We start from the raw sequence: 6,948 nt of genomic DNA, 5'->3' as shown, positions 1-6,948 counted from the left end.
ACTTCCCTCCTAATGACTCTGCCTGTCAACCTGGCAGAGGCGTTTGTATACCTGCGATGTGATCTCAGAACCCATTTTGCACATGTGCAGTTTTCCTGGCCATCGGAAAACTCCAGTATGGATGTCATAAGCGATCCTTACTGGATTAGGCCCAATGAGAGAACAGAAAGTAAGTTCATGAATTTAAACTGGAAAGCATAATTGACTTCTTAAGAGATATTTTTCTTTCTGGACATCATAAAAAATTGTTATACGTTTTGTCTATTATTATGAGCACTCAGAGTAAAAGAGGGGGTGAGATCAGGCAGAGAGTCACACGGTCCTTACATGGGTATTTCTCACATCTTCAGACAGCAGCTATGCTTAAAGCAGTGAGTTTAAAGAGTATCTGAGAAAGCATGTGTTACAGTAGCTGTGAGACTGCAAGGCCCAGGAGAACATGCTATGATGTATGTTAGCTGGTCTTGAATAGTCTACTATTTAAGAAGTGAGCAGGAGATAGTGAAAGAGAATAACTGTCCTGGGATCATTGTAACGCTTCTACTAATATTGGCCCTCATTCCGAGTTGATCGCAAAGTTTTTCGGACGCACAACATATTCGCAAAGTTGCGTTAATTTAGTAAATTTGCGAACCTCCGCCCTCAACGTATTTTTGCAAATTCGCACGCAGTATTACACAAAGTGGGCGTACGCCAAATGACATCGCAGTAATGCGAAACCATCGCAGCATTGCGAAATCATCGCAATAACACATACTTAATCGTAAAAATACTAAGTTTGAGTATATTTACAAAGTTTTGCGTAAAAATGCACACTTTTAAGGTAAAACGCACAAAAATGTTTTTTTGGCCTATTAAGTGCAATGACACCTTTCCTTTTAAAGACCACAAGCCCTTTTCAATTACGAACCCAATTAGTGTAATGATTGATAATGTTCCAAAACAATTAAGTCTGAGAATAAAAAAAAATTAACACTTTGTTGCCATAATTGGCCATCAACATGTCAAAGTGTAATTTTTTTTTTTTTTTATTTCACTTTTTTAATTTTTAAAGGTGTTGTTTGTGAATGAAGGTGTTTACATGTTTCTTAACACAATAATCTCCTTTTTTTTTTGGTAAAAATGTAACGTTAGATGTGTGTAATTTTTTGTACAAAACAAATTCTGCCTGCCAATCTGCTGATCCTTTTTTGCATTAATAAACACAACACCCGGTTAACTTTAATCAACTTTTTTATTTTTGTATTTGTTAATTTTTTTTTTTTTTTTTAAATCAAAGAATAAAAGTCATGCAAATTTTTGCAAATGGTCCACACAATCCATCATTCCTTGCAGGTGTTGGCGCATGGTGTAAAGTATCCCTGAAAAACTTGTGGGATCTCCAACTGCAACATCTGAAATTAAGATGCAACACAAACATTAATAACTTAATTACATTACTTATTAGCCAAGCAAGGCGCAAAGCACACTTAAATGCTGGCATGTCCAAACTGCTGGACTCCAGCTGTTGTGAAACTACATATACCAGCATGCCTTTACACAGTTTTGTGGTCAGGGAATGGCAAAGCTGTGTCAGGGCATGCTGGGATGTGTAGTTTCTCAACAGTTGGAGTGCCGCAGTTTGGACAGGCCTGCTTTAATGTCAAAGTTACTACATCCTGCCTGTTTTATGGTACAATCATTAGCAGAACACACAAGCCTGCTCAGCCTTTTAATCAGATTTTAAAGTGTTCCAGACCATGTGTTACATTTACTACTATGTGAGTTATATTTAAGATGGAACGTTGCCCATAGCAATCAAGCAAAAATATGATTATTATATTGTAGAAGTGGATCCCAATTTTTTAAGTATAATCTTATTGGTTGCTATGTCCGACATCCCATGTTAAAGATAACTACCATCTTCGTCAATGTGACACCATGTTGGCATTCATTCCCATTTGTTGTTTTATTTGTTTTTTATTTTTAGTGGGTTGGTCCTGCATCATCACACTGCATATCCACATCTTCAGAAGGCCAACATATCATAGCATTCCCACACTCCATGAAAGCTGCCCTTACTAAATAAGTGCAAACATGTTTGACTCGAACACTTATTAATTTTGAGAATGTAACTTTCACACAAAAAAACAGTGTGTCATTAGGCTGCATAACAAAGTGAAGCATGTGATTTTTAAGTGTAAATATTCAGACTACACAGGCCCAAGTGTAAAAGGCAAACATACTAAACTCCACTCAGGTCTAACTGTTTCCCAGAAAAAGTAACACATATAAACCCTGTTCTCCTGGCAACCCTGGCTACCTAATGAGTGTCAACCTAGAGTGGACACACAAAACATTGCACACATACACACTGTACATATAATGACACTCACAAATATGTAAAGGCAACATGTACACCATGATGAAATGTTAAAATATTTTTCCAGGGTCCAAGAATTCAAACAGTACAACACTGCATGTTTTGGCATTGTAAGTGTAAGTGGGTAATCTTATTGTATAAAATTTAAATAAACTTACTTTCCTCGGAAACATCCAGACTCCCGGAATGTTCTGCAGGGGCTTCCTCTGCCCATTCACTTGGTGGGGATGTTGCCTGGATGGGGGAAGGCGGCTGGATGGGGGAAGGATGAGGGATTGGGGAAGGAGGAGGGATTGGGGAAGGAGGAGGGATTGGGGCAGGAGGCTGGATGGGGGAAGGAGGCTGGATTAGTGCCGCAATTTCAGAGGGGGGGTCTGATTGAGAGGGCGAGGGGGGCGGAGAGAAATTTAAAGCAATAGAGGGTGAGGGGGGTTCAGATGGGGATGTCGAAGTGGAAGGAGAAGGGGTATGGGAAGGAGGAGAAGGGGTCCCAGAAAGAGATGGCGAGGTGTGGTGAGAAGGGGAATGGAAAGTGGAGTGGGCCAGGGAAGCTGAGGGGGACTGGGAAGCTGAGGGGGACTGTGAAGATGAGGGGGACTGGAAAGCTGAGGGGGAGTGTGAAGGGGAGGGGGAGTGAGAAGGGGAGGGGGAGTGAGAAGGGGAGGGGGAGTGAGAAGGGGAGGGGGAGTGGGAAGGGGAAGGGGGTGGGGAGTTGTGCCGTTGTTGTTGTCCTAGAATGAAAATATTGTCCACATTTTTTAATCATGCAAAATTACATAGTATTGATTTTTAAATATAAATGTTATGTTACATTTTTTTTTTTTTTTAATTTAAAATAGAAAATCAAACATGTTAAGATCCTCTTCATGTTGGCCATAGCAAACAAAATGAAGCCAAACTTTAACTTTGAAGCTCATTCCTTAATCTAGTCCATTGAGTCATAGTGATTTGTCTAGGCAACATCACCAGATTACTATTCAAGGGCCCTTATTATATAGCCAGCACTTATCAAGTATTTTGGACCAGTTTCCTGGCTGCTTCTTATTTCTTGGAAACATGCACTTGTTTCGTGTCACTTTACTACAGTCAGTACTGTTTCCCCTAACCACACACACTGACCTAATTTCCTAAAAAGGAGACTGAAGGTTGCAATTAGCCTACCACTTACTGTAAAATGTAGGTAATTCAAAGGGGATTACAGCTGGAATGTAGTTTGCAATTGTCCAAAAGCATGTGCTCTGCAGGGGTTGCATATATAACATGTGCAGAGAGAGTTAGATTTGGTGGACTTTTTCAATTATGGCCATGGAAAATACAGGCTGTTTAATTTTAACACAGCAAATTATTGAGATGCTTTAACACACCCCACCCAAATCTGACTCACTCTGCACATGTTACATATGCTTCCCCTGCAGTGCACATGGTTTTGCACAATGGTTTACAAAAAACCTTTTGCTAAAAATTGGGAAGATGAAGCATTATCACATTTTAAGCAAAAAATCTTATGTAATGTAACTTACTTCGGGTATGGAGAGCACGGATTTGCTGGCGGATCTCCGCCAACAAATCTGGAGTCCGCCTGCGGAGATCACTCCATCGCCTCTCGAGCTGGATGATTGTCCGCCTGCTGCGGACGCGAGTCCGCAGCAGGCGGCGGACCTCCGCGTAGGCCTCGCGCTTCACCCGATTGGGGATGAAGCGCCCAACGCGGCCTACGCGGCGGTCCATCACCGCTACCAGCACGCGGAGCTCCCGCCTGGAGAACGGTGCTGCACGCATCATGGCAATGGCGTTTTCCTTATTTGGGCATATATTTATAGTGTCTGTTAGCATGTGATTGGCCAAAAATATGTCATTTCTAATAACTTTATTGATCTTTGCAATGCTGTGAAGAGCAGAGTGTTATTTTGCACGAGCGGAAATTCGCATTAGCATAAGCAAAAATGTTTGTTAGAAACTATTAGAATAAACACACAGAGACACAGACTTTACTGAAAATTACTAAACATATCTGTGTACTCACCACAGGTCGTGTGATCATTCAGCTGGACAGTCACAAAGTGTCAAACATTGAGGATCATTTGTTTGTGTGTTTGTTTACATAATCAGTATTTGAGGATATAAAATAAATAAGGACACTATTTATTATCATTACAGTATTTAAATTATTACATAAACATTGTCAGCTTAACGTGTTTTTGTTTTTTGTGTTTAAAAAGAAAAAACCATTCAAACACAACAACAGCATTACCCAATCACTTTACAAGAACATACTAAATGCAATCATGTTTAAAAATACATAAGCATACTGGGTTGTATTATTTGTGCAAATATAAATGTTAAAAACACTATACCTGAAATGTTCTGCTACAATTCTTGCCCTCACTTGGCTCCCCCTCCGTGTCACACTCCCCCCACCGAAGCGTGGCACAACCCCTGGCTCCTCATCAGGCAATTCCTCTGCCTGAGGAAGCTCGACACTACTCCTTACCGCGATATTATGGAGTATTGCGCACAGGACCACTATTTTACTTGCCATCTCCGGCGAATACATGATGTCGCCACCCGTGCGGTGGAGCACACGAAAGCGCCCTTTCAGGACACCAATTGTGCGCTCCACCAGCTGCCTAGTGGCAGTAAGCGCGGAGTTAAATGCCATCTGTGGTCCTGGCCTGGGATTACGGTAAGGAGTCATGAGCCAGGGGGTGCAAGGATATCCACGGTCTCCTGTTGGAATAAAAGCAAAATTTTAGTTCACAATTTTCATATATTTTTGTAAGTTTGTAACTAAAATATTTGAGCAACAACTCACCCAATAACCACATGTCTGGTCGTTGACTTGATCTTAATCTCTGCCATATCCCTGATTGTCTAATGACATACGCATCATGGGAACTTCCTGTAAACTTTGCGTTCAGGGAAAGGATCTGGAGGGATGGCCCACAAACAACCATTACATTCAGAGAATGAAACAGTTTCCTGTTTCTATAAATTTCTTCATTATGTCTTGGTGGCTGAATAGCAACATGTGTGCCATCCACAACCCCAATAACATGTGGGAAGCGACTACCACCTTCCGCAAATTGCCGCTTCACCACATCTAGGGCACCAACATCCAAAGGCATAGCAATAAATTGCTTAACACGCTTGATGAAAGCCTGGCAGACACGTCGCAGGACCTTACTGAACTGGCCCTGCGACATGCCAACCAGGTCTCCAACAACATGCTGGAATGATCCTGTGGCCAAAAAATGTAACACTGCAAGGAATTGTGTCAATGGTGGTATTGCTGTAGGATACCGAATTTCAGACTCCAGATCACTCTCTATTATGGAGAGAGTGTCTAGGATTAGATGTGGTGGCAGCCGGTATCTACGCACCACCACATCATCTGGCATCCCAAAAAGTATGACACGGGTTCTGAAAATTGGTGGCCTAGCACGCCTCCGTTGCCTTGGTTGATGAGGAGCCGGCTGTGGTTGTGGGGCTGGCGGTTGGGGTGGGAGTGCTGGCGTGGGTTGGGGAGGTAGGGCTTCTGCCGCAATATGTATTGACATCACACACTTTTTGGAGAGAATGTTAAGAAATGTCAATTAAAAAAAAAACAAAGTTTTCCAAAATTTTACACAATAACTGTTTTTACAATTGTGGTGTCAACTTACTGCAGGAGCGTACATTTTTTCTGTGTTGAATTCATGTCAAAAATGCAAAAATAAAAAGCAAATAAAACTAAATTTAATATTTGGATATAAAAAACATATATTAATGCAAAAAATCTTTAGAAAAAAAATAAAAAAAAATAATAAGAAATTTAGTACCTAGTCCAGGAAAGACAAACACTACTTTGCAGATCAATCCTGGAAACCCCAAACACTTTGTTTAGCAAACTTTACACAAAAAATAAAAAAAATAAAAAAACACAAACAAGCACCAACACAGGCCAACGACACTTACCTGCTCCTAAAGAAATAAAGTCTTGTTTTTGTGGACCACACCCAAAAATAAAGACAAAATTGGTTTTTCTCACCAAAAAAAAAAAACCTACAAGAGAACACAAATGACAGTCAAAAACAGCATACAGACACTTCCAACAAACAAACTCCAACACAGGCCAACGACACTTACCTGCTCCTAAAGAAATAAAGTCTTGTTTTTGTGGACCACACCCAAAAATGAAGTCAAAATTGGTTTTGCTCACCAAAAAGTAGATTCCTACAAGAGAACACTAATGACAGTCAAAACAAAGAAGCACGGGAATATTTTCACAAATGGACTTGCAAAATATATATGTGTTATAAAAATTAAAACATTAAAATGTATTACAAAAACTTGCAAACACAAAAAATTTAAAAAAAAAACAGAATACTCACAAACGAAAATACACACAAAAAATGACTGTCTATATTCAAAACGCAAAGAAAAGGACAAAGGTATGCTTGACAATTACTCACTCTGCCAATTCCACTATCACCTTCCCGCACAAGCCAACAACTCAAACGCCAAACTACCAACACTTACAGCATGCACAGTAGGCCCTTAAATAAGCAGTGCAATCATTCAACAGAATAAGTGTACACCTGTGTGAA

At 40.4% G+C, this 6,948-nt stretch overlaps 1 long non-coding RNA gene across 1 annotated transcript; it reads right to left on the bottom strand.

The window, feature by feature from the left end:
- Positions 1–1,292: 1,292 nt before the first annotated feature.
- LOC135050641 (uncharacterized) lies at positions 1,293–5,280 on the bottom strand. The gene is made up of 3 exons (XR_010241714.1): positions 4,386–5,280; positions 2,521–3,093; positions 1,293–1,394 (listed from the first exon to the last, which is right to left on the bottom strand). It is a non-coding gene; the product is annotated as an uncharacterized LOC135050641 (long non-coding RNA).
- Between the last annotated feature and the right edge of the window lie 1,668 nt (positions 5,281–6,948).

Source organism: Pseudophryne corroboree, chromosome 2, assembly GCF_028390025.1.
Source record: "Pseudophryne corroboree isolate aPseCor3 chromosome 2, aPseCor3.hap2, whole genome shotgun sequence".
Lineage (NCBI taxonomy): Eukaryota > Metazoa > Chordata > Amphibia > Anura > Myobatrachidae > Pseudophryne > Pseudophryne corroboree.
This window is presented reverse-complemented; position numbering and strand designations above follow the sequence as displayed.